The sequence below is a fragment of the Ambystoma mexicanum genome, chromosome 6q, assembly GCF_040938575.1.
Source record: "Ambystoma mexicanum isolate Mex_15411 chromosome 6q, UKY_AmexF1_1, whole genome shotgun sequence".
Taxonomy (NCBI): Eukaryota; Metazoa; Chordata; class Amphibia; order Caudata; family Ambystomatidae; genus Ambystoma; species Ambystoma mexicanum.
In genome coordinates this window covers 745850515-745877005 of record NC_090937.1, presented here as the reverse complement: position 1 = coordinate 745877005, position 26491 = coordinate 745850515, and the positions used below count along the sequence as shown (strand labels likewise).

At 47.0% G+C, this 26491-nt stretch overlaps 1 protein-coding gene across 3 annotated transcripts in view; it reads left to right on the top strand.

The window, feature by feature from the left end:
- The window catches only part of LRBA (LPS responsive beige-like anchor protein), a 3444508-nt gene that overhangs the window by 640627 nt on the left and 2777390 nt on the right, over window positions 1-26491 (top strand). The gene's annotated exons all lie outside the window — the stretch shown is intronic.

Below are 26491 nucleotides of genomic sequence, written 5' to 3'. Positions count from 1 at the left end.
GGCCATCGGGTGTGTGTGTGCTTCTGGTCAATTGCCTGACTTTGCCTGACCTCTGCATTGGGACATGTCGGGTAAACGGCTCTGCTGTTAGTCCATTGTCTTTCGTAGTGTACGAAAGTGTTCGTGTCAGAAAAGGGGGTGGGGCGAACAGTTTCTGAGTACCCTACGTTGTAGGATGGGGAAAAGGTGTTATGAGAAAGGGGCGGTTGGTTAACTCAGAAACGTGAACGTTGTGGGTTTTGTGACTTGTTTAGGGGGGATTATGGGAACAGTAGTGTTTTGTCAATTCTGAATGGGAGTTGGGAAAGTAATAACCAGAGGAACGTGGAAAAAAATGATCAGGAGTACTCAGGTAGGACATAGGAAAACAGGGATTCTGAGAGAGAGAGTTTCTGGGTGTAACTGGGTTTGGGATCCTGGGGGATTTGTTATATACAGATGGGTTGTTGGATCTGGGCCAGAGAGATTCAATGGAAGGAAGTGAGGCAGATGTAGTACAGCTTGCAAAGGCATTCAGGATCTCATCCTCTTCTTCTTCCTTGGTATACCAATGCATCTCACCTGGGGCATTTCCCGGAGCATAACCCCAGGTGATCCTTCGCCGCTCATCTAGCCCTAGGGTTGGGATAAGAGGGCCCGTTCTTCCCTGGCCATTTGAATAAGGGATTCCAATGATCTAGCTTGGAGAATACCCCAAGATTTCTCACAGGGGTCCATAGCACTGTTAAAGTTACTGGCTATGACTAGTTGACCCTCGCACCATCCTCCAATTTTCTGCAGGAACTGGTCTTGTCTTTTGTTCGGGGCGTATAATGTGACCAAGGTAAATATTTGGTCTTTCCCTCTCCCCTTCGGTAAGTGGTGAGCTTGCTGCCATCCATCCTTCCTGAGCATCCGCTGTGGATGTGGCCCCTCCCCCCTCTGGGGTGAAGCTTGTTCTGCAGAGTGAGGGTTTTGTTGCTCCATTAAGTCCCGAAATAAGGCGGGACAAAGGGAGACCCTCTTTTTTGTTGAAAGGGGGCCTGACTCCAGAGGGTTGGTAGACTAGCAGGACAGGAAGAAAGTCAAAGGCTACCCCTGTTCATAGACGGACTTCAAGTCAAAAACATACCAGAAGATTTCTTAGATAATCCAAGATTCATGACCAAGTTCAGCAGTGTAGGAAATAAGTCTTCACAGGATTGGGGTTATCCTAGTGATAGAAACCGCCGAAGAAGAAACCAAAACCCAAAAAGAACAACTTCGAACCCTGGAAGAAAAGATAAAAAAAGACTCTAATACCCGATATCAAGACTCCGCTAGAGAAAATTGAAGAAGAAATAATCAAGTAACAAAAATTCACTATAGATAAAAGAACTATGGAAACTTCAAAACGACATAAAAAATTACAAAGAGGAAAAGACCTACCCGTACCTGGTACCAGGATTCTACAACCAACTCAATGAAAACGCACAGACCAAAAGACAAAATTCACGTCAATTTCAGAAGAAATTTGTGACTTTCTCGAACAGCTCTAACAGCAGCGACTCAGACTCCACCAACTCCGGACCATCCACCTCCAATCAAGGCTCGAAACAGTTTGTTCAAGGACAAGGCCAAAGGGGTAGACCAAGACATAAAGGACCACATTGAATGCGAACAAGACAATGGATCCCTCCAGCTCAACAGACGTGGTAATACCCATTTTCAATCTGAGTAATCGCATCCTATCAAGTGACGAAATTGACATCCTGAGCAAAGGCCGGAGTTTCATCCCCAGCACTCCCACAGACCGTTTCAACGCAGAAGTCGAACTACGAAAGTTCTTTCGCACCATCAGACTTAAATATTTCTTCAGAAATAGTCCAGAGAAAGACCCACGACATCCACCATCTTAAAACCACCATTGACGTTCACACCCTTGTCGTCCATGGTCTGTCCAGAGATTCTAGCGTGCGAAAACCGTATTCTAATGGAAATGCACCAGTTGTTTATGAAGCAAATTCGTAACACAGACAATGTGGTAAAAAAATGAAAAACTAGCTTTAAAAACTCTTGAAGGAAACTACAACTTTGTCATCCAACCGGCAGACAAAGGAGGAGGGATCGTACTATGGAGCAGGCACCTCTATAAAAGTGAAGTTCACAAACAACTATCAGACACTAAATGCTATAGGCAAATCAACGCCAATCATACAACAAGACTCCTCTTAGAAATGGAGAGTTTGATGTGCCATGCCTGGCAAGAAGGCTGGATAGACAAAGACGAAGAGGCCTTCCTTGTTAACCATCATCCGATCTTGCCAGCCTTCTACCTCCTTCCTAAGATGAACAAAAAAACATCCAGCCCCTGGGTAGACCCATAGTTTCAGGAATTGGATCCGTGCTTGAACCACCATCTATCTATATTGATCATTTTCAGTCAAATACCATCATACATACAAGATACTACCGCTACAATAAAGAAACTCCGTTCACTGACAATCAACCAAGAAGATCTCCTAGTAACACTTGATTTGGAGTCGCTCTACACTAGCAGCCAACAACGAGAGTGCATCCAAGTACTAGCTACCTACCTAGACAAAAGATCCAACCTTGAACCGCTAACAGTATTCCTTCTAGAATGCACTAGAATTGCCCTAATGGGGGAACTACTTCATTTTTGAGAAAATGTTTCACCAGCAATGCCACGGTACGGGTATGGGGGAAACTTTTGCCCCAGACGTGGCCAATCTCTTTATAGACTCGTTTGAAAAAAAAATTGATCTTCCACAACACGAACACCTTCAATACCAATGTAGGGTGCTGGTATAGTTACATAGAGGATGCGTTTATGATATGGAAAGGCACTGAGATATTACTGCTTCAGTTTTTAGCATGGCTTAATACACACAATACCTGCATCAAATTCACTATACAATATGACAAAATATCAATACCGTTTCTAGATCTAACAATCTATAAAACCACCACCAAAACCTCGGGAACCACCCTGCACAGGAAACCGACGTCAAAAAACAGCCTGTTGGAATTCAACAGCTTTCACCCTGCATAGCTAAAAGAATATCTACCCTACGGTCAATTTCTTCGACTGAGACGCAACTGTACTGCTTTAGAAGACTATGATATCAAAAGCTCTGAGCTATCTACCCGTCTAAAAGAAAGAGGCTACCCGGGGCACATCATTCGTAGAGCACGAAAAAGAGAGTCCTGTCTTACTCCCACGCCACGGGAAAAACACAGATAAAATCACATGCATGACCACCTTCACACCTCTGAGTAACTCGCTCAGAAAAACTGTCATTCGACATTGGGATATCTTGTACGTGGAATCCTTCAGACCTGAAAAACCACATTTTGCGTTTAAACGCAGCAGAAATCTAAAACACAGTTCACTACAGACCTACGAAGAACTCCACTACCCTATCCTCAACAAACACTGTGGCACCTACCCCCTGTAAAAGGTCTTTACAGATGTGGAGCTTGCTACTTCACCAAGAACATAAAACAAATTGATCTCAATGGCAAACCCTGGACATTCAACACGTTCACAAACTGCAAAACTAAGTGGTCCGTATGCGCTATCCAATGCCACTGCAAACTCCTTTATGTAGGCAAGTGTAAACGAGAAATCAAACATCGGATATGTGAACATAGATCCTGCATCAAAAATGCAGTAGAAGACGAACCCATGGTGGCACATTTTAAAGCTAAGAAACACAGCCAGCCGTAATGATATCTTTTGGTTTATTCTACAAACAGCAAAAAACCCTTTCAGGGGAGGTAACCGAGATTTAGCCCTTCGCAAACTCGAGCAACAATGGATCTATCATCTCAACTCGGTGAAACAAGGCCTAAATGTCTCTATAGAACCAGTTTTTTCAACAGTGTTGTTTCATCAGTCAGCACTTTTCTCTATGCAATAATTTCAATTTGAACTGCTAATTATTTATTTGGCACACTATGCGATTACTGTACAATTTTCTGAAAAGAAAAACTATAACGCTAAAATGTCAAACATATTGCCTGTCTCCAGTTGTATCCTACACCCTGTACAACATCAACAATGAGGATGTAACACCTGTTGTCCACAATTCCAGCTCTAATACCTTTGATGTTACACTATGGGAATGCTGTGAAACTGAGCCCCAATGTCAAACATATGCCTGTACAACATCAACAATGAGTATTTAGAGCGGTTGCCAGTGTTGCCGATACCATGGGCGGTTGGTTCCTTCCGCTACCTCGGAATAGATGTGTATCACACGGTAGAGGAGGAACATTTGCATAACACCGAGGTGGCTGTGGGAAAAATCCGTATAAGCATGACGTTTTGGGAGAAGTTGCCGTTGGCGATGATGGGACGGGGGTGGGGGATGCTCAAAATGGTGGTCCTGCCTAGTGTCATGATCTCTGCTTCCAAAAGATCAGGACTTGCCCGACTCCATTGGAAGCAGACCCATAACCCCGGTTCCGAGTGCCAGCCAGTCCCAATTGGGACCTTTTGGACCCTGTCCTGGCGCCAGTGGAACCAGGCTCATAAAGATGCCCAGTCCCAGCGCTGAAAGCGCCGGGCTCATAATGCTTGGGTGGACTTACCTGCAGCAGACCATGCTGCTTACTTACCTGCCAGTTGAACCCCAGATCCTCTTCTGTTTGGGACTACTTTTCCTGTTGGGTGGGGCAAGAGCCACTCCCTAGGTTCAGAACACTGGAACTCTTCTGGAAAGCAGGAACTCTTTTCTTACCTAGGCGTGGCTGTGGAAGGAGACACCTAAGCACTACAGGAGGCTATTTAAACCACACCCGATGGATGAATCTTGCTTTGCGTTATTCTGCATTCTCTGCAGCAGAACGCTCATCGTGTCTTCTGCTTCTGATCCTGGGCCTAAGGGAACAAAGGCTTACCATCCTGAAATCCAGTCTTCAGCAGCACCTGTAAAGACAAAGAAAGAACAGGTTAGCACTACGGTCTTCAGTGGCAGCGCATCTCTTACCTGGTCCATCGGCTGTCACCAACGCCTCGCGCTGCATTCCGGCATCTGAAAGACAAAGGCTTACCTACTCTTCGCATGCTCCGGAGGTCTTCGCACTGCATTCCGGCATCTGAAAGACAAAAGCTTACCAGCTCTTCGCACGCTCCGGAGGCCTTCGGCGCTGCATCCCGCATCTGAAAGACAAAAGAAGGTGCGTTTAAAGACATTGGGCAACTTTATTACTCACGTGCCATTACTCCTTCCCACGCCGAATCCAGTGGGTATTCCAGCACCCTTCAGCTTCTCTAAAGCTCCGAACTTGTACCTGCAAGATAAAAGGGACAGTTAGTGCGCATCGTGAAGCAGGCTACAAGCGCTTACTTACGCGCTTCCAGGCGCTTCTATTCCTCACGCGGGTTCGATCCTCAACTCTCATCAGCCCGCCATCCGCCATCGCCGGAACCCTGCAAAACAAGAGATATCATTACAAAAGACTTTTAAGACATTTGAAGTGCCCAGAACTTGCCGTTCGTGCAGTTAACGACGGACAGCAGTCCTCTGAGGTCAAGAGGCCTGCACCCTTATCCAGTGAAGAAACTGGTTACGGCACCCTGCCCCGAGGCAGATGGAGAGCTCGGCGTTCACTTACCTAAGACATCTTACTCTTCGAGTCAGACATATTGTGCACAGAGGTCCAGCCCAAAGAGCCAACCGTGTGTTACACATCATCTTTGAAGATACGGCATTCACCCAGTCAAGACCGGCGCCTCTGCGGGAATCAGGTGAGCGTTACACCTAGGCTCTTACATTTTTTCAGAAATATTCCGTATATGATACCTAAGAAGTTTTTTGCCAAGCTGAATAGTATGTGCAGAGACTTCCTATTGCATGGCACCCGGAATAGAGTGGCACTATGGAAGTTGCAGAATTTCTATGAAAGTGGGGGGGTATTAAGCTGCCTAATTTTGAGGCCTATTGTGTAGCTGGTCAGTTGCACTATGTGGTCAAATGGCTCTCTGATGAGGTAACTCCCGAATTTAGGCTGTTTGGACAGGACTGCACTCCGTTCTACCTGAAGGAAATTATTTGGTTACCTAGGTCAGAAATGAAGGAGCGCCCGGGAATGAGGTTGCTGGGGTGGAAGATGTGGCGTAGAGTATGTCGAATGATGGAGGACCTGTACCCGTGTTCCCCGCAGGTGCCGCTGGTTGCTTTGGCTGGGGAAGACAAACAACTAAGGATGATAATCAGGACCTACTGGGAGTCGGTCGGGCTGGTTACATTGGGGGATGTCTGGCAAGAGGGGGCCATTAGGGATTTTGAAGGACTAGGGGAAGAGGCGGTCTTGCATAGAGGCCAGTATGTCACATACCTAAGGCTGGTGCAGAATATTCGTAAAATCTGGCCTGAGACTGTATTGGAGGAGGAACCAGACGCCACTATGGGGACAATATACGAAGTATCAGAAGGGGGGCATGAGATCTCTAGATTGTATGAGATGGTGATGACCCGGGTTGGGAAGGAATCGATGCATTTGAGGTTGGATTGGGAAACAAAGGTGGGAGCACAGATGGAAGATGGGATGTGGGAGCGTGCTATGGGATACCACAAGAAGGTATCAAGAAATGCTAGATTACAACAAATACAGTTGTATATAACGCACAGAGCTTACATGATCCCGATGAGAATATCGAAGTTTGTAAATGCGGGACAAGCGTGCCCAAAATGCGATGAGGAACATGCTGATATGACACACATGTTCTGGTCTTGCCCAGTGATTGAGAGTTTCTGGGGAGAAGTGGCGCAATAACTAGCGAACAAAGGGGTCACGCTCATTATAGATACGGCCTGGGCCTGCCTGTTGGGAGGGTTTCCCAGACCACGGAAACTTAAACATGTTGGGAAATTGAAGGACTTGGCATATGTGCCCGCAAAACGAAGGATTGCCATGGGATGGAAGCAGTGCCATAAGCCACGGGTGGAGGTATGGTGGCGGGAATTGCAGAAATGGGCGGAGGCTGAAACGGTGGTATGGCAGGAGGCATGTAGCATGTGTGGGGAAGAAGAAGTGAGTGCCCTGCTGGCATGGAGAGTATTAATAGCAGGACTGTTTGGAACAGTAACAGATTCTGCAGTCTCAGAAGGAGGTGATACCCTGCCACACGCAGCAGATACGGAATGAGAAGGACAAACAAGCTCTTGAGGGGGGAGGGATTAGGGGGGGAGCAGTGGTCTTGACTAATTGATCATGTGATTGTTGCAAAAAGCGCTGCCAGTTTGGTTTGTATTGTTTTAAAAAATAATAAAAACCGTTTAAAAAAAAAAACAAAAAAAACAATGAGTATGTAACACCTGTTGTCCACAATTCCAGCTCTAATAACTTTGATGTTACACTATGGTAATGCTCTGCAACTGGGCTACAATGTCAAACATATGCCGGTCTCCAATCCGTCCACCGGCCTGTACAACACTATCAAAAAGGATATATAAACACCAGCTGTCCACAATAGCGGTCTTCTGACCATCTAACTTGGCCTGTAATTCAAGCTGTTCTTTCCTTGCAAACCTGAGCATTCAGTATTCAAGGAATAGAAACTGTTAGCCTTTAATGTTCCTCCGTTGTGCATTGTCCAACAAACACGTTTCCAAATTTATTTGACATGAACACGCTTTTTACAGGATTAACTATCCATGTCACTCATGTGCTCTATCACTAAGATAAGAGTTTCTGCCCACGATGATTATCCAGTGCTCACACAACCGTCGCCTCCCCTTATGACACAGCTCTACCGGTGTTAGGAGCTGGAACAATAAGGTTTTCACTTTAACAAAGCTTTGTTTCAAACAATCACCCGCCACACGCATGCGCGAAGACGCAATGCTGACTTTGAGCCTGACGGAGCTCCAGACCGCAGGTTACCCCTCTCCCCTACTCGTCTGCCTCATTTTGCAGCCTTTCCAGCTTCACGTATCTCCATAAGTACTGCATCATGCCATTGGCAGTCGTCTGCACGGCCATTCCATCTCTTATTCACTCATAAGCTGAGCCTGCTTGCTGCCATATTTTTCACAAAATGGACACCGCGCATCTATTTCTCAGTCGCACAACAGACAAACGTTCTACACAACTCTCACTCGATATTGAATTTGTAACTTTTTCTTGAGCTTCAAATCTATTCCTCTCAACCACAAGCACACGAATTACGTTGGCAATTCACCACGAGCCGGTCCCCGTTAACTCTGACAGAATAACAAATTCAATGCAGTACTTTTGCATTTTTGAATTTTTCTCACATGGCCATCGAAAGGCACCCCATGCCTCATTTTTTGCTATGATGAGCCCCGTGGTCGCCACTTAGCCACCATTTTACTCCGATTTATTATGAATTCACTGCAACTCCCTTGCACAATTGATCAGCCCCCACATCGATTCAGATACCCTATGCTGCACCTAATATCTGCTGAGCCCTGTGGTCACCCACTAAGCTATTTATATCAACAACCACTTTTCTACAGGAACTAATCTACTCCTGCCATGATACCTTGAGACTTCCCAGCACAGTTAAATAATGAACTACACGACAAAAACAGAAACTATCCTACTTGAGATCCACCTTATCCTCCTAAAATAGGTCCCATGTCCATCCCACTGTCAGCTCACCGTGGAAAGTGATTCATCACTCTGGACCAACACCCAGCCTTTTTCTTAGATACGAGCAACTGCCGCATCCTATTTCTTACAACCCTGCCAGTACTGAAGTCAACGTTTGATCAAAATTATTTTTCATTTGAAGACGACACCTTACTAAATAAGGTAGGTCTCCCAACTGCAGCACACCCTTTTAGCAAGTCAAGACCTAGATCACCCCCTTTCTGATACACCATCTCATTTCTCCTTCTAGCTTAACTGTAATACCTTTTTACCATCACCAGTGTCCTGACGACAGTTCGGTCCCTTCAGACAATCTGCCTCTACAACGCAACATCTGTTGGTTTTCTACTCTGTTCCAAACCAGAAACACCTATTGTTTTGTGTCGACAATATGCGTACCACTACCTTTGGAGTAGTACATGAAAATGCACCGAATATTGCTACTAACCCACACAAAATGTGTACTCGCCTATGTTGCTTATTAATTGCACCTTGTAGGCCCTTTTTCTTGGCCTTTTTAGATGTTTGTCTAGTCATTAATTAAACTTTTATTTTTATGACACTTCTACTCCTGTGATCTTTGGGCTAGTATTTGTTGAACCTAGCCTGCGCTGCAGTTCCTATGCACCTATGATATGATATGGCATTTATAACGCGCATATATACAAGTGTTTCAAGGCGCGATGAGGCAAGGGAGGGGGAAGAAAGAGAACGATCCTACTAGGCCAGGTAAAAAGTGCGAGGGTGCAGGGAGAGGGGAAAGTGCAATACATGGGATAGAAGGATAAGAATAAATAAAGGCCAGCTAGTGGCAAGTGCAGGCATAAGTGAAGGTAGGGGGACTGTAGGGATACAGAAAGTCTCCAAGTGCAGGGTTGCCAGGGAGGCAGTGTAGGTGAGCAACTGGCAGGGCCGGGCCTGTGAGCAGAGAGGGAGGCCATGAAACCAGTGCAGTTTCAGCCAGGAATGAGCAGGGGAGAGGAAGAGATAAAGCAGAAGCAAAGAGGAAGGTTTTGAGGTGTTTCCGGAACCGAAGATGGTTCTCCTCAAGTTTCAGGAAGGCTGTTCCAGAGGGAGGCCCCTGCCGAAGAGAGAGATCTACCACCAACTCGTTGCTTGGAGAAGCGACTGGCCCTGAGGGAGTTGGAGGCGGATGACCAAAGAGCTCGGGAAGGAAGATATTTAGGAAGAGAGAGTTGAAGGTATTTCGGCCCCAGCCCCCAGAAGGCCTTGTGGGCAGTGCAAAGGGTTTTAAATTTAATCCTCAGTCACTGGGAGCCAGTGCAGAGATTTCAGTCATGGAGAGATAAGATCCCTGGGCTTGAGGCCAAGAACAAGTCTTGCAGTCCTGTTCTGGATAAATTGCAGAGGGCGGAGAGTAGAGGCAGGCAGATTTAGATAGGCTGTTACAGTATTCCAGCATAGAGGGAACTCCAGGGCTCTGGAGACAGTGAGCTTTGGGGGAAGGTGAGGAAAGGAAGAATACCTCTGAGGAGGTGCAGGTGGTATTGGGACTTCTTAGAGATGTCAGAGATGTGAGGACAGAAGGAGAGTGTGGAGTCGATGTGTGCGTCTATGTATAGGGGTAGCCTTTGACTTTCTTTTCTGTCCTGCTAGTGCTCCATTAAGTCCGACATCTCCTCTTTAGCCACCTGATGTTGTTTACCTTGCTATTTGAATCAGCGGCCACATGGGTAGGTCCATCTATACCGTATTCCCTTCTGTTGCAACCAGGCCATCACAATTCTCAGGTGCTTGCGTTGCTGTAAGGTTGCAGCAGCCACATCTTGATACATCAGTATGTTGTTTTCTCAAAATCTTAGAGGCTCCTGTTTCCTAGCCTCCTTCATGATCTGTTCCTTCAGCTCAAAGAAGTGCACCCTTATGAGCACATCTGGTGGCATGTTCTTCCTTTGTTGGTAAGCTGTATAAACCATCCAGAATTATCCCATCTGCCTTAGAGTCTGCAAGCAAGTGGTGGAATAATGCCTGCACATATTCTTTCAGATCGCTGTCTGGGACTGATGTTGGTATCCAGCATAGCCTGATGTTAGGCCTGGGCCTGTTTTCGGAGTCCCCTTGCTTGTGCACCATCCGCTCCATTTGCTGTTCCATTGCAGCCATTCGTTTAGCTAATTCCTCTTGCTCATAGCCTTGTTCACATAGCGTTGTCTCGGTTTCATCAACCCTTCTTTCAACAGCTATCTATTTGCTCAAGTCTGTAATTAACTTAGTGAGGTTCAGGACACAGTCCTTAAGTTCTTTCTTTATTTCAGCTAGCATTTCCTGGAGGTCGGAGCGCCACGTGGGGAGGTCGGGGGGGGTGGAATCATCTGCTTCAAGTTGTTCCATGTCTGCTTCTGCTGAGTGGACCTGTGCAGCTGTCTGCTGGTGCCGCATCAGTCCCTCTTGTCCCTGCATTATCGCCTTGATATCCCCTGACTGGAGGCCCTTTTGCTTATTCGCCTGCTTGGTCATTTCCTTGCTACGCGCAGCCCTTGAAAATAGCTGTCCCTCTTTTGTATTTTGCTGATTTATCTGGGCCCTCGCACTTTCTGACTAGTTCTGTCTGTATTAGTTCCATATGACCTTTCCTTGCTCTTGGCCCCACTTCCAATGCCTCTCTCCAACCCCTCCGCCTTCACCTTTGGGATCTGCTGCTTGTGAGGGTGGAAAGGCTGTGGGTACAGGTGACTTCACAAACCCGAGATGAGGGCTCATACCCCGAGGACCGTATCCCATATCCCAGGTTGATGGCTTGAGGGTAACTTCCCTCGTAGGGAGGGCTTGAGCGGGCCTTGAATGTCTCCCTCCCTGTAGCGCTTGCGTCGTACCTTGCTTTTGGTGTCTCATTCCAGAGCAGGCCCATCAGTAGTTTTCTTCTACATTCTTAGGTGCCCCTTGCAGGACTCTTCTTGCTGGATCCTTCCTTGTGTGTTAAGCGGTCAGTCCCAGGCCGGTGTCTGGGTGGGGGATGAGATGTTATCCTTGGGAGTGCTGCTTGTGATCGATAACTTGTTCCCGGCATTGTCCGCTCCACAGGTCGCCTCAGGGCTCCTCCGACTCCCGCTGGCTTACATTTGCTTTGTGCACTTCAGCTGGGGGTGGGATCATTCGCTATTCCAGGGCCTCTTTCCTGCTGTCAAGATAGTCCGTCTGCCATTTTGGTCACATCCTTCATCATATGCCACATTGATTTTCATGTGGTTTCCGTGGTGATTTCCGGAGCTCAGGCTCGCCAAGAATGATTGCAGGGTTTTTCGGCGTGTGTCGGGTCGAAATTAGGGGGTATTTGGGGAGCAAGGGGTGGCCAAGAGTGTGGAGCTCACCGCAGCAGCATGTATTTATTTTATCTATATTGCGCACCTGGCCTTGAGGCATCTGAGCGTATTCTTTAAAAGAGTACATGAGTTCCATAGTGTGTACATACATAATACTTGAGCATGTATAGGGTACAAACAACAAACAAAGATGTACATGAATTATAAATGCAGTCTGTGACATAACGGTAAGGTGAAGGACGTGTAGTAGACAGACCATTGGTCATACATTACATTACAATGAATACAATACAATGAATACAATACAATGGATTACAATGAATGGAGTGCATTATGTACAAGATGCATCTGAATCCGGCAACTGTTACAATGGATATATACATTATGTACAAGATGTAGCAGAATCAAGCTCATGTAACCAGAATTTGGTATTTTAGCTTCGAGAACTGGGACGTTATATCCACCAGCTGTCTTTGGATTCTATGGTATGATTCTAGGTATGGTTAGTGAGTGGGCTTGTGCGGATCTCAATGGTCTGGAGGAGGTGTGGGCTGTAAAGCAGTTGGCAAGATATGCCGGGGCCAGGTTAGCAGTTCCATGTGTTAATATCCCTGCAAAAATATCGTGATACAAAAATATCGCCATATTTTTGCGGCGATATTGACCCATGGACCCTGCGGGGGACACCCCCGCAACCCCTGCATTATTTTAAAATGTGCGGGGGACACCCCTGCATCCCCCTTCCCACAAAATATCCTCCCCAAAAATATAGCTTATGGCGAGACAAACGGCCATATGTACGGCGATATTTTTGGGGGGGATATTTTGTAGGGATACCAGGTTAGCCCTTGACTTGTGTGTCAGAGCAAGTGTTTTTAGAGAAATTCTGTGTGCAACAGGTAACCAATTTAAGTTCCGACACATGTCAGATATGTGGAATTTCCTCGGTAGGTTGAGGGCAGCCCTGATGGCATTATTCTGGGTTACCTGTAGCTTATTAATATTTTTTTTTTGGCTAGTCCCTAAATAGAGGGCATTGCAATAGTCAATTTTGGCCATAATAAGGGTTAGAAGTGAGGAAGGGTCTGCAAGCAGTGATATGTTTGCAGTTATAGTCGGAGGCAGATGCTACAGCATTGGGTTGTCTCGTGAGCGACAGTGTGGAGCTAAGGTAGATGCCTAACGTTTTTGTATCCGATGAGACCTTGATGGTATTCCCATCAATAATGAAAGATTTGAAGGCAGGGTCAAGTTTGAGTCTGGGGTGTGAACCAAGGATAAGTAACTCCATTGTTTCATCATTTAGGCAGATCCCGTGATGCGCCATCCAAGCCTGAATGTTAAGTTGTGTCTCCATCCACAGCTGGCCACGCCCCCAGCTTCCCTTATTTGTCTTCTTTCTTGACACAGAGTTTTTTTTTTTAAGTACATTTCACATGGAGGCTTTCAAAAAGTCTCTTCCCTTCTTTGAAGGAGCGAGACCACTCTGATACAATGTATACTGCTTTATAGCCTAGAAGTTCTTCTCTAGCACTCGCAATCAGTCACACAGGGGTTTTCAGCATCACACTCACCGGCTCCCCTATGAAGACTTTCCTTTCTATTGTGCTTGCCACAAACTTCGTGCAATGCCTTTAGGGGTTCTTCTTCTACCCCTTAGCCACTCCACTATTACAGTGCCCCATGAGCGCGAGCACTCCTCTTGGTGGATAGAAGAATGGCCCATCAGCTTGCCTCCTTCCTCTGCCCCTGTCCCAAGGTCCTAGGCCACACCTGCCAGGACCAACAGCCTTCCTAGTCCCTAGGGGGTGTGCGCTTTCCAGGCTGCAGCACTGCACATAACCGCCCCCCCCTCAGAGTCTCGCTTCCTTTCAGCTTCTCTTCTGACTTCATTTCTGCTTCTGTCCCTCCCAGGACTGCTATTACTGCTTTCTCCCTCCTTTTCATACACCTGTGACTGGTTAATAGTTTGCAAGTGGATATACTTTCACTTGCCTGGCCTTGTAATTGGGACATCTCCATTGAGTATGCTGGTGTGCCTCTGTTTGCACCTTCTTCGTCCCAGTACCATAGTGGTGTTTCACATAGGAAGTATGTATTCCTCCTGACTCCAGCTTCATCACAGTACTTGAGTAGTATTTTGGGAAACCAAGACGGTGTGCTTTAATATATCCAATGAAGTCTGGGGTTGGGTAGGTCAAAGTCGGAGAGGAGATGGGGGGGGTGGATACCATGTATCACCCTCGGGTATCCTAACCCCCTCTATTCAAGTAGTTCTCTCTCACAGACTCAGCCACAAGGTCGGGATCTGGCAATTTTGCCTTTCCCTTGGTTACCTTAGAGGGTGGGCGTTCAGGGGGCTAAATGTGAGAATGCCCTCAGATTTCTCACAAAACAGAATGACCAAGATAGTCTCGAAAAGGTCCCTGCTAAGGACCCACTTCTCCCTTTCCATACTGCTCTGGTGAACAGAGTCATAGCAAATTGGGAAAGTCCTGATACAAATCCTGCTGTTAATAAGGATTTCCCTAGGAATTCCAGGCCTGCGAGTGTAGATCTGGTATTCCTATCAAAACATCAGTCTCCAGAGAGTCTGGTGGTGCGTGCAGGCTGCTACTTTGTCATCAAGGACAGCCGCCTATCCTACACTGCCCCTTGATAGGGACGATAACAAGTTTGATACCCTAGCAAAGAGTTTTCTCAGCCAGCAGTATGGCATTAAATTCCATCAATGCCACGAGTATATTGGCCATATTTACTTTCATATTGTGGGAAGTGGTGGTTATGGCTGCTGAACACATCCCGGCTAGTGAAGAAAGGGAAGGATTTATGAATATTGTACAGGATGGCAAGGAGGCTATGTGCCAGTCGCTCCAGTCCGCACTGGATTCAGCTGACCGTGTCAGCCGAGCGATGGCAGCCAGTACTGTCTCACATAGATTTGCCTGGCTGCGCAGTTCTGACTTTGCATCAGATGTCCAAACAAGGCTCTTAAACATGTCTTTCAACAGCTCTGTTTGATTGGCTCCAAGGCTGATGAAAGCTTGGAAAAGCTTCAGTCCTCAAAAGCAGTGGCAAAATCGCTGTGTGCAGCAAATTGACAGCCGCAACAGACCCACACAGCTTCTCAAGGTTGGGGGGGACAAGAGGTCAGAGCACACAAAGGGGCCAGAGGAGATTTCCTTGAGGACAAGGTGGTAAGTCCACCCAAGCAGCTGCAACCTCCTTGCCATCAGAAGCCACCTCTGCTACACCAAAACCTTTGAGGCATTGGTCCACCGCACCATTGGGGGGGGGGGGTGGGGCAGGCTGACTAGACATCTAGAAGAATGGTGAGGCATCACTTCCGATGCTTGGCCCCTGCAAACTGTAGCCCATGGTTACTGCCTCCCATTCTTGAAAAGGCCTCTTGATTGTCCACCAGGGAGTCAGTCCTTCAAGGATCCCGATCCGCTCCTTTTGCCGGAGATTTGTTTTCTGCTGGAGAAGGGCGCCATAGAGCCAGTGCCTGTGGCGGATAGGAACCAGGGATGGTACTGCCCTTATTAATACCTTATAAGGGACTGAGGGCTACAACCATGTTGGACTTAAGATGCTTGAAAAAGTTCCTCCTCAGGAAGGACAAGTTCAAGATGGTCACTCCAGGATTGGATGATATAATTGGACCTTCAGGATGCTTCCTTCCATGTGTCCATTCATCACAAGCACAGGAAGTACCTGAGGTTTGCCATTGGCAGTTCTCATTTTCAATTGTGGGTTCTGCCATTCGGGCTCCAGTCTGCCCCAAGTATTTTCACCAAGATGATGGTGGTAGTGGCAGCAAATCTGAGATGGGCAGGGATTCACATCTTCCCCTTCCTGGACGTTTGACTGATAAGGGCCCGTTCTCTCGAACAGGTCCTGGAACGTTGCAACGTCACCTGTCACTCCCTCCTCAAACTGGCCTTCTAGCTCAATTTCAAGAAGTCCCACATGATACCTTCTCAGAAGCTTCAATTCATTGAATCTGTCCTGGATGCTTCCTCAAGGAAAGCTCAACATATTCCCCAGATGGCCATGACATTTGAAAACGGGCAACGTCTACCGGCCTTTGACTTTCTAAGGTTGTTCGGGCGCCTGCATTTTTCTGGTGCCAGAAGCCCATCTGAGGTCTCTTCAATGGGCCCTTGGATCTCAGTGGTCATAGTTCTCCAGCAGAATGACGGACCTGCGTCGGGTCCCGAGCAAGGTCGCGCAAGATCTCCTGTGGGGCATGCGAGGAGAACATGTTACTTTACTTTATGCTTGTTACGCGCCGAAAGCCCGCAGGCATCAGGGCGCGGTGAAGCGCAGTTTTGGTCCTTTGCAATTTATGTCTCTCGATAATTCGCTGCGCTAAGTTATTGGAAAAGTCTAGTTTTCAGAGCTTTCCTGAAAGTAGCGTAGTTTTCTTGTTGTCTTAGTTGCCTGGGGAGCTCATTTCAGTATTTGGATGCTTTGACGGGAAAGGATTTGCCCCTTCCTGATGCCCGTTTGACTTCTGGGATGTTTAGGAGGCCAGTGTTAGCAGATCTTAGGCCTCTACGGGGGCATACCAGGAGAAGTGCTTCTTAAAGTAGGCAGGTGCCTTTCCAAAGAGGCATCGATGGAAAATCGTTAGCGCTTTAAATTTGACTATCCTCGATTCTGAGCCAGTGTAAGTCCCTCCTACTGTCTGATATATGGTCCTTTTGTTTCTTCCTTTTAATGATGCGAACAGCATCGTTTTGCATGACCTGGCATTTAGCTAGCTCCCTTTTTGACGCTCCCAATAACAGCGCATTTCCGTAGTCCAGGCGTGATAGCAGAATAGCTCTGGCGATGGAGGCTGCGTTGATCTCATTAATTTATGGTCTGATAGCTCTTAGGAGACGCAGGTAGTACAGATTGTTTTTATATAAGTAACTAACCTGTGCGCCTGATCCCAAGGAAGCTTCGACCATCATTACCAGGGTTTTTACCTTGGGTACCACTGTTATGGCTGCATCTTTAATACGGAAATTCTTATATTGGGGATCTAGCTTGGACCTAGCTTGATTCGATCCAAAGATCATTAATTCCGTTTTGGTGGTGTTTAGGCACATCCAGTGCTTCTGCATCCAGGTGTCGATAATATTATAAACTTTCTCGATCTGCGCACTGTCCACGGCATGGTCTCCTGTTAACCCAAATAGTAGCTGAGTATCATCAGCGTAATTGGTAAAAATCACGCCACTTTTTTCTAACAGCGAGCAGAGGCTTCTTATATAAAGGTTAAACAGGAGAGGGGACAAACTGGCACCTTGGGGAACTCCACACAGTATCGGGGTTGGTTCGGAGAAGTTTTCACCCCAGTGTATTCGTGCCATCCTGTACTTCAGGAAAGAGGCCAACCAGGCCTGTGCTTTAGTTGAGCACCCTACAAGTTTATCCAATGCTGACTGTAGCAATTGGTGGTCTACTAGATCAAAGGCAGCGCTGAGGTCGAGCAGCATGAGTAACCCAGACTTCGCTTTCTCTGTCATTTCTAGCATATGTGTCTGTAGGTCTAGCATTGCGGGATGCTCTAAAGCCAGATTGTTGGTCATGTAACACGTCTGCATTTTCAACATGTTTCTGCAGCTGATTGGTTGCAATTGTATCTAAAATTTTTACGATAAAATTGGAGTTGGTAATCGGACGGAGGTTATTGGGGTCCTTGGGATCCAAGCTTGCCTTTTTTTTACAAGCGGTGTGATGGTCACTTTTTTTTAAGTCCTTCGGGACTACACCTTCTAGGAAGGAGGCATTGACTAGCCTTGTCAGTACCGGGACAAAAAGTTCTTTGTTATCCAGGATGATCTTAGTGGGAAGAATGTTTTCAGCGCAGGAAGTGTGTTTCATGCCTGCCATTACCCTGCACATTTCTTCCTCTGAGACTTCTGCAAAGCTAAAACTTTCCTTTCCCACGGATAGGAGTTCTTCCTCTTTGAGGGGCTCCAAACTGGTGTTATCTCTGGCTAGGATTATATTGTTCCTGGCTTTGGTTATTTTTGCGGCAAAACCCGCTTGAACCCTTTCACAATCCTCTTTAGTGGGGATGTGAGAAGGGGAGAGGATTTTGGGCTTTTCTATGTCCTTAAGAATATCGAAGAGTTTTTTTGTCGAGTTTGGGGCTGCCTCGATTTCCATGTTGTAGTAATTTGACTTTGCCTCTCTAATAGCCTTCCGGTACACTTGGTCGGCACGTTTCCAGTTCTGTCTGTCTGTCTGCCTGCGTGTGGGTCTTATGCCATACACGTTCTTTGGCGCGTTTACTCTGTTTGAGCAAATTTATGTTCATTAAACCATTTTGCCTTACAGCTGTTTTTCCTAACCATCTTGTTTTTAAGAGGTGCATATTTATCGATCATCTCTTGTATGGATTTGGTATATTTAACTAACATGTGTTCGCAACTGTCGTATACTAAAAAAGAATCCTCGATCTGGAGTCGGCACAGTTTTAACTGCTCAGGACCGATTCCCTTAAAGTTTCGGTTTGTGATTTTCACATGTGGGTTCTCTAACAGCTTGATTGGAGAGTTTAGGGTTATTTCCAATGTCACCAAACTGTGGTCAGACCAGATACATGGCTCCGTCTTAATCTGAGAGGAGACTAGGTTATTGGTGCAGACCCAGTCTAACTGGTTACCTTGTGGGGTGGTGGGTTTCTTATTTACTATTTGAAAAGACACATTGTGCAAGGCATTTTCCAGAGCAGTAGCCTCTTTGTCCTCAGGGTTTCCTCCATCTAGTCATGTCCCCTACTAACAAGGAGGATGAATGATCAGAAACCAGTTTGCTTAGTTGCGAGCCTAGTTCATTCTCAAAATCGGAGGTCAGGGAAGGGGGTCTATAAACAACAATAATGTTAAGTCAGTCATTAGGTGTATGAGTCAACTTTAGCTGCATGGTGTCACATCCACTGCAGTCAAAGTTAGCTTTAAAAAGATGGAACACATCTTTTGCTATAACTGCTACGCCTCCACCTTGCCCCAGCTCTCTGTTTTTGTTATATAGAATATATCCTTCTGGCGTAGCATTACTGCCAGTTGGACCTATAGGGTCTTTGAGCCACGTTTCCGTGATGCACATAATATCCAAGTCTCTTTCTAGGATGAGATCATGGACACTGAGTATGCTTGTCCAAGGAACGCGTGTTAAGTAGCCCTATTTTCACCATAGGCGAGTCCCGTGAGTGGTTTACTTTCACTTTCAAACCACCGCACGGCATAATGCTTTCCAGCTCAATTAACAGATTAACCGAGTGCTCAAATGAGCTAAGGTAATTAGCATTGATGTTGAAGGGGAAGGAACCCTTTTAGCAACCATGGCCGGCGATAACAGTAGTTACGGATGCCTCTCACAGGTTTAGGGGGCTCATGACAATCCGAGGTCGCTGATCTCCATCTGATTCAAAACAACACAAACTCCTTTTGGAGCTGAGGGATATCAGACTAGTGCTCATGGCCTTTCTGCACTCTGTACAGGAAAGAATGTCCTGATAATGACAGACAACACAGTGCCCATGCATTACCTCAACAAGAGATGTGGTTTAGGGTTACTACCACTGTGCAGAGAGACAATGCACCTCTGGTTTTGGCCACTGCAAGAATGAATCTCTTTCGACGGTTCTCCTAGTCGGAATGGAGAACACTGTGGCAGACGCTCTGAGCAGGCAGAGCACAGTCTCCCATGAGTGGGTGCTAGCTCAGGAAGTCCTTCAAGAGATCTTCGCCCTTTGGGGAACCCATGTGTATCTGTTTGCATCCAGTGTCAACAGGAAGTGCAATCTGTTCTGCTCCAGGGAATTTCCTCAGAGAGGAGCTCTAGGAGACTGTGAATTTCCATTGCTGTACACGTTTCCTCCAGTCCCTGTCATTAGTCATGTCATCAGGAAGTTGAAGTTTGAGAAGCCCATGATCTTCATTGCCCCAGATTGTGTGAGGAGAATGTGGTACCCGGACCTTCTGGGCATCCAAATCGCCACCTGCCCTCCAAATCGTCTATCCCAAAGGGAGGATCTGCTCTCAAAATTCTTCACCCAAAAATAAGGATTCTGAACCTTCACACCTGGCTTCTGAGAGGTTAAGATAACCAGCATTGGGACCTCCCGGAAGATGTAATGGAGATGTTGCTTTCGCCAGAAGACCAGCAACCAAGACTCTGTACAGCTGCCGTTGGAACTAGTTTTGCAGCTGGTGCAGAGTGAAGGCGAGCGTCCCCAGATAGCACGACCCTCCCCGCACTGAGAGGCAGTAATGGACTCTCCAAAGATGGGAATAAGGCTAAGACCAAGTGCGGGTGAGCTTAATGGGAGTTTATATAAGTCGAAATAGAGCATGCAAAGGACTCTGCAAACTCCTAGAGCGCTCTGTCTGACACTTTCAAAGACAGGCGTATATATTTACAAAATGCGTCATATGAACCTACACACCATAGGGGGCACATGTTTCGTGGGGATTGGGTGGCGACGACTAACTATAGGTGCAGCTGTGATGTGGTGCGCCATGGTTGGTGGAAGTCACTGGTTGCCAACGTGGGCCGGGCAGGTCAGCTGGGCTCATCCGGGCGGTGCTGTTGTGCCAGGCGTGGCCAGTGTCATTGATGAACGTCTTCCTTGGCTTTCTTCCCTAAGGCCACGCACACCGCATTCATTCAATACCGCAATATTATCTTTCCCTGTAAATCCTACAATAGGTTATTCTACAGGTTAATGCAACACAGGAGGAATGCACCTAGAGTGGGGTCCTTTGGTGATGCATCAATACATGGTTACCATCATCCTGTTGGCCGGGTATCGTAGGTCACGAGGTTGGGTCTCAGGGCAAGGGGTGAGCTGTCCAAGTTTTCGTGTCTCGTTAGAAGTCATTATGAATGGGTTCCTACAGTGTTGCTATAATATTGGGTGTCCTAATTTTACAGGGGCCATTAACCTGGGGTGAACTGGTGGGGCGTGGAGTCTAGGACAGGGTGTCACGATGCCTGCCCCCGGAAAGCCAGACCAGGCCCAGAAACCCCGGAAGCAGACATCATGCCACTTGAAGCATGCCCAAAAACCCCAGTTAGGGGCTATTTGGCTACAGTCCTGGCGCCTATGGCGCCAGGCTCATAAGAATAAAGTCAGTCCTGGCGCCATGCTCATTACAGAAAACTTACCTGATGCAGACCATGCTGCATACCTACCTGGTAACTTACCTGCTGCACGAAACCACAAGCCAAATGAGGCTTAGAGGGACTATTTTACCTCAGGGACTCCTTTCTTCTCGGGTGGGGCTGTGGAAGAATATTTACCTTGGACTTCTTCCAAGGCTATTTAAGCCACACCCGGACAGTCACACGTGCTTCGCGTTATTCTGCTTGCTGCAGCGTAACGCTCACCGTGTCTTCAGCAGCTCCAGTCTTCAGCCACGCCCGCTTCAGCCCTGGAACACCTGGAACAAGAAAAGGAGAAGAGGAGGTCAGAACAAAACCCTTACCTGAATCCTTGATCCAGCACATCGTCGATCTGGAAGAGGGAAGCCTTCACAGGTGCGTTGCCACGCACCTCGCAGCGCCGCGCTGAACTCACCATCCGGGGCTGCATTCCTTTACTCCATCGCGAACCCAGCATCTCCAGGCCGTTCTTCAACACCTGGGGGAGACCAGAACAAATAGGTGAGCAAGGGCAATACAACCTAACCCCAAAGACTTACCTGATTACCACAGGGGGGTACTCACCTCATCTCGGGTCGGCGCAGTCAATTCTGCATCACCGCCGCACCCCGGCCCCTAAGGGGAAAACAAGGACAATACAACCTAACCCCAAAGACTTAGCCGATTTACCACAGGGGGGGTACTCACCTCATTTCGGGTCGGCGCAGTTAATTCTGCATCATCGCTGTACCCCGGCCCCAAAGGGGAGAACCACAATAGACTTACCAGGATCTTACCAATTGCCACTTGGAACTCTTCTAGTGGTTTAAATCTGCAACCTGCAAGGAATCTGGCAGAGTGAAGATCAGACTTTTGAACTCTTACGAACAATTGGACTTTAGAGTCAATACTGGAACTCATCAATTCCTCCACGCCAGTGAAGTAACTGGTCGTCTACGCGCCCCTGCGCTCGACGCAGGATGGAGAGCTCATCTTTCCAAATCATCAGGTGAGATTAAGAGGGGACTTCAGGAGTGTTCTGTGGGCAGACAAGGGGAGTGGGAAGGCGGGTTAACGCTCAGATTACGGGAGGTTAATTCCCTTTCTCCATTGCAGAAAGATATCCGTACGAGCCCGACAAACAAAGCTAAGTGGGTCTGTCCAGTCTGTCATCTCTGCTCTACGTGTTACTCTGGTGGAAGCAACAGCGGGCCAGTCCAGATCAACGCCCCCGTGGGAATCAGGTGAGCGTAACACAGGGCACCTTTTGGCCTGCGTTTATGGCCGGGGTTTACAGCTGGGTTGTAAATAATTCAGGTGGCTGGTCGTGGCCATGGGAGCTGCGGGGGAACGTGAATGCTTGAAGCGGCTCCAGCCGAATTTGGGGAGGTGAGGCAGAACAGCCCGGGCCTCTGCCTTTCATCTGGCAGGCTTCACTGGGGAGGGAGGGGAAGTGGCCTTGGATATGCCCACAATGGTATTTTCCTCGTGTGTTTGCAGGTTATACAAAAAGGCATAATAATTCATATACTGTACAATACTCATTGAGCTTTTTCTTCAAAGCTTACATGTCTACATTGTTAGCACCTTTATATGGCTATTTCAAATGCGTTACCTATACCAATTTTGCTATTAACTATATGTTAAGTATTTAACAACCACGACATTTTGTTGCACTCTATGCATGCACGATAAGCGAGGTAGTATTAAGGTTGGTGGAGCACGCAGGAACAACTGGGCCAATAAGACACATGGCATTGACACATGGTGAGCTTGAACATTCGAATACATTCTATGCGCTTTCTTACACAATCTACATGAGCTCCCAATGCAGTTGCACTTGATTTCCATTGCACTCCAGCAGCATTAGTTCGTTTATGGCATAGGGCCGTGGAATACATTCTTCTCAGAGAAACATATAACATAGAACGCGGGACACTTCTACCATTTGCACATAGCTAAATGGATGGGTATTTCAGCCAGGATGCCACATGAACACACACACACTCTGCCATCTTCATGGAGTTTACATATTTTATCAAAAAGGTCATGGAGAGAAGAGTTTCATCACAGGCAGTTTGCATATTAGTATTTGGGGTCCCTACTTTTGTCGGGGGGCCATTTTACAGTTCTTTTCCACCCCGGCCCTGCTGGCCGGGTCATACTGAGGACAGTGATACACTGCTTCTAACACTAGCTCATGTCCGTCTGTTCGTGGGAACGGGCTCTCAGCGGATCTACCAGGGAGCTGCGGCCACAGGGACAAGTGAGAACTCTCCAAGGGTGGGGGCCGTGCTGCGGCGCACAGGGGCTCATGTCACAAAATGGTTTCCAGGGCCTAGCTTAATACACCACGTTTGGTCAATGTGTCAGCCAGTGGTCCACCCGCCACCTGGGCCCTGGTGGCAGGGGGGTCCCTGACGAGCCATGGACTCCACAAGGGGGAGGGGCGGCAGGGGAGCGAGGTCTCTTGGACCTATCCTCCCATACAAGAGCTAAGCAGATTGACCCTTTCTCTTGTGACTAAATGGTGATGCTGTCCTTCTTGCTTCATTTAGGCCATCGGGGTGCAGCTTTACTATTGTAAAAGGATACTTGGCAGCGTTGTTTATTTTTTATCACTCACCAGAGCAGGGATCGCATTTTAAGGTAGCTATCGTGATCTAATTTTTAAAGGGGTTTACTAACGTTTTACCTCCTGTCCCATTCATTTTACCCGCCTGGCTCTAAATCTGGTGCTAAAGCTTCTCATGGGAGCTCCATTTGAGCCTCTCCATTCATGTCCTTTAAGGATACAGACCCTCACAACTGTCTTTTTAACATCTGTCACCTCGGCTCGTAGAGCCAGCGGGTTGCAAGCCTTATATTGTAATCTCAGTTTATCACCTTTTACAAGGAAAAGGTGAGGATCAGACCTCCTTTTCTACCGAAGGTGGTCTCTGAATTTAATTTGGCTTAGAAGATTGTGCTGCCTACATTTTATCAGTTTCCACGTCCTCCCAAAGAGGGAGAGGCTTGATCGCCTAGATCCAAAAAGGGTGTTTCTAAATCAACGCAGACAGGGCAATATGCTTTTTGTGGGGTATGCTGGTCAGAAGCTGGGTCAAGCTGTTACCAAGCAAACGTTATCCTGTTGGATTATTTTATGCATTTCTGAATGCTATAACTTGGTGGGCAAAGATGCCCCTGCCGGCTTACAAGCTCATTCTACCAGAAGCATGGCTACTTCTTCGGCTTTGCAACGGGGGGGTAACAGTGCAGGACATCTGTAGGGCTGCAACTTGGTCTTCTCTTCATTCCGACACAAGGCATTATTGGCTGAATTCTGCGGTGGGTCAGTACATTCTCTGTTCCCTCCTCCTGCGACACGTGGTTATGGGAGTCCATCAAAGATGAGGAATACGTGGGAGGACACAATCCATTCGAAGAACAAATTAATTACCCTTGGTCGTGTTCTTTTGACTGCATGTTCCTCACACGTATTTATTCATCATCCTCCCAACCTGCCCCTCTACCTTTGGGAGAATTTCTGTGTTTTACGCCTTTCTCTTTTCCAACATCTGGTCATCTTGTGGGCTTAGAGACGTCTGTGCATATGAGATGGAAAACCTAAGAACTGAGGCAACAGCCACAGTGTGCTTTGTATACCAACGTCGACCTCTTACTCGAGAACAGACGGAGGCCGCTGAGGGCCACAAGATAGACGACGCACTGCGCCCTCTGCTGTGAAAAATCTTTCTGAAGCAGCTGATGCTGGATGGGAACTTAACAAAGATGAGGAATACATTGGAGGAATATCAAATCAAAAGAACATTACCAGGGGTAAGTAATTTGTTCTCCCTATAAATCTGGCAAGAACAACTCGCATTGATAGAAATAAATGCCAGCTGCAAAGCCATGGGAGATGCATGAAAGATTCTGGTGCCTTGGGCCCTCTGTTCTCTGCCAAATAAAAAAAAAAACAATTTAATGGATTTACACCAAACAACTAAAAGATACCACTGCATTATTTTGTACCCAATTTGTTTTGAATTTGAAGCTGATCCGTCCAGCGATTTGGGTGGTGCACTTGTTTAATGAATGCCCATTTAACTTGGGGAAATGCAGGGGTGTTGCTAGGTCTGCAAAAGATCTGGGGCTATGTTAATTTTGGGGCTGTCGGGACTGGGGACTAGCTAGCCTTTTTGGTTGTAACCCCTGAGCTTCTATCTGGGGCTACAACCAAAAGACCCGGGGCTATAGCCCACTCAAACTCCCCACACCCGTCCCTAGCAACGCCTCTGGGGAAATAAAATACAACAGGGCAAAACACCCCTTGTATTCAACACTTCATCACATTTAAACCATTGAATGAATTTGCACCAAACATTCCAGGTGAAGGAGGCCCGGGCCAGAACACATCTTTTGAACATTTCATGTTGATCTGTCAAACGAGTCAAAAATGATTAACAATAAAATTTGCTCTGTCAACTGGATCTTAGGTTTCCCTTTAGCTATAGGGCGATGACCAGCACCCTTATAGCCACATGGTGATATGACACATCGGAAATGAGGCCAAGACTAAAACCTTTGTTTGATGTGTTTATTTTGGAATAACATATACAGGATTGGCTAACTTAATAAAGGGTTTGAAGAAATGGAACTCCAACTTTGGGTTCACGTCGCTGAAAGACCATTCTCAGAATACCCTTTTATTTATTTACCCCAGGAACCTGGAACCCTGTCTATAGAGTTTCTGGGCCTCTAATTGATGTTGAGGGGTTTCAAACAACTAAATGCTTGGAATGTCCCTCGATCTTTTGTCGCAAGCTTTTGTGGTGTTTCCCACCCTGGGCTGAGTGAAATAGGTGTCTTTTTTTTTTTGCAGTCTATCCATGAGTTACCTGCACCCGGTTATAAAATCTCAATCTTGCATGGCAAGCTTTCCAGGGTTTTGCACAAGATTCTTTTTAACTTGTTTCTTTTCCTTCTAGGCCTTGGTGTCTTCAACTTCTGGTAGCTTCTGGTTTATGAAGAAATGTATAGTCTTATCAGCCGCAAGATTCTTAGGATGAGGGGATATCAGAGGTGGGGAGCCGGGAAAGCTGTTCTATCTAGTGAGGCATCTCTGAGGGTGTTGTCACCTTCCTCTGTGAGCGTCCTGACCTGCCCCTGTTGATGACCTCACTGAACCGACCATCATCTCTTCAGGCACCTTAAGTGCTCCTTACCTCCCTGCACCACATTCGTTCCTGGCCTCCTCCTTTGAGCACCACTCTTCTCACTGTGTTCTTTTGCCACCTCCTCATCCTGATTTGGTCTTCTGAGCATTTCCCGATAGTTCACTTTCGTGCCCTCCACCTGATTTTCTCTAACTACCATCTCCTGATAATTTGCTGCCCCCCCGACTACTGTTCTCTTCTCACCTCCTTTTTAGAACCGTTGTCATTCAACTCCTCCACCTCTCATTCCTT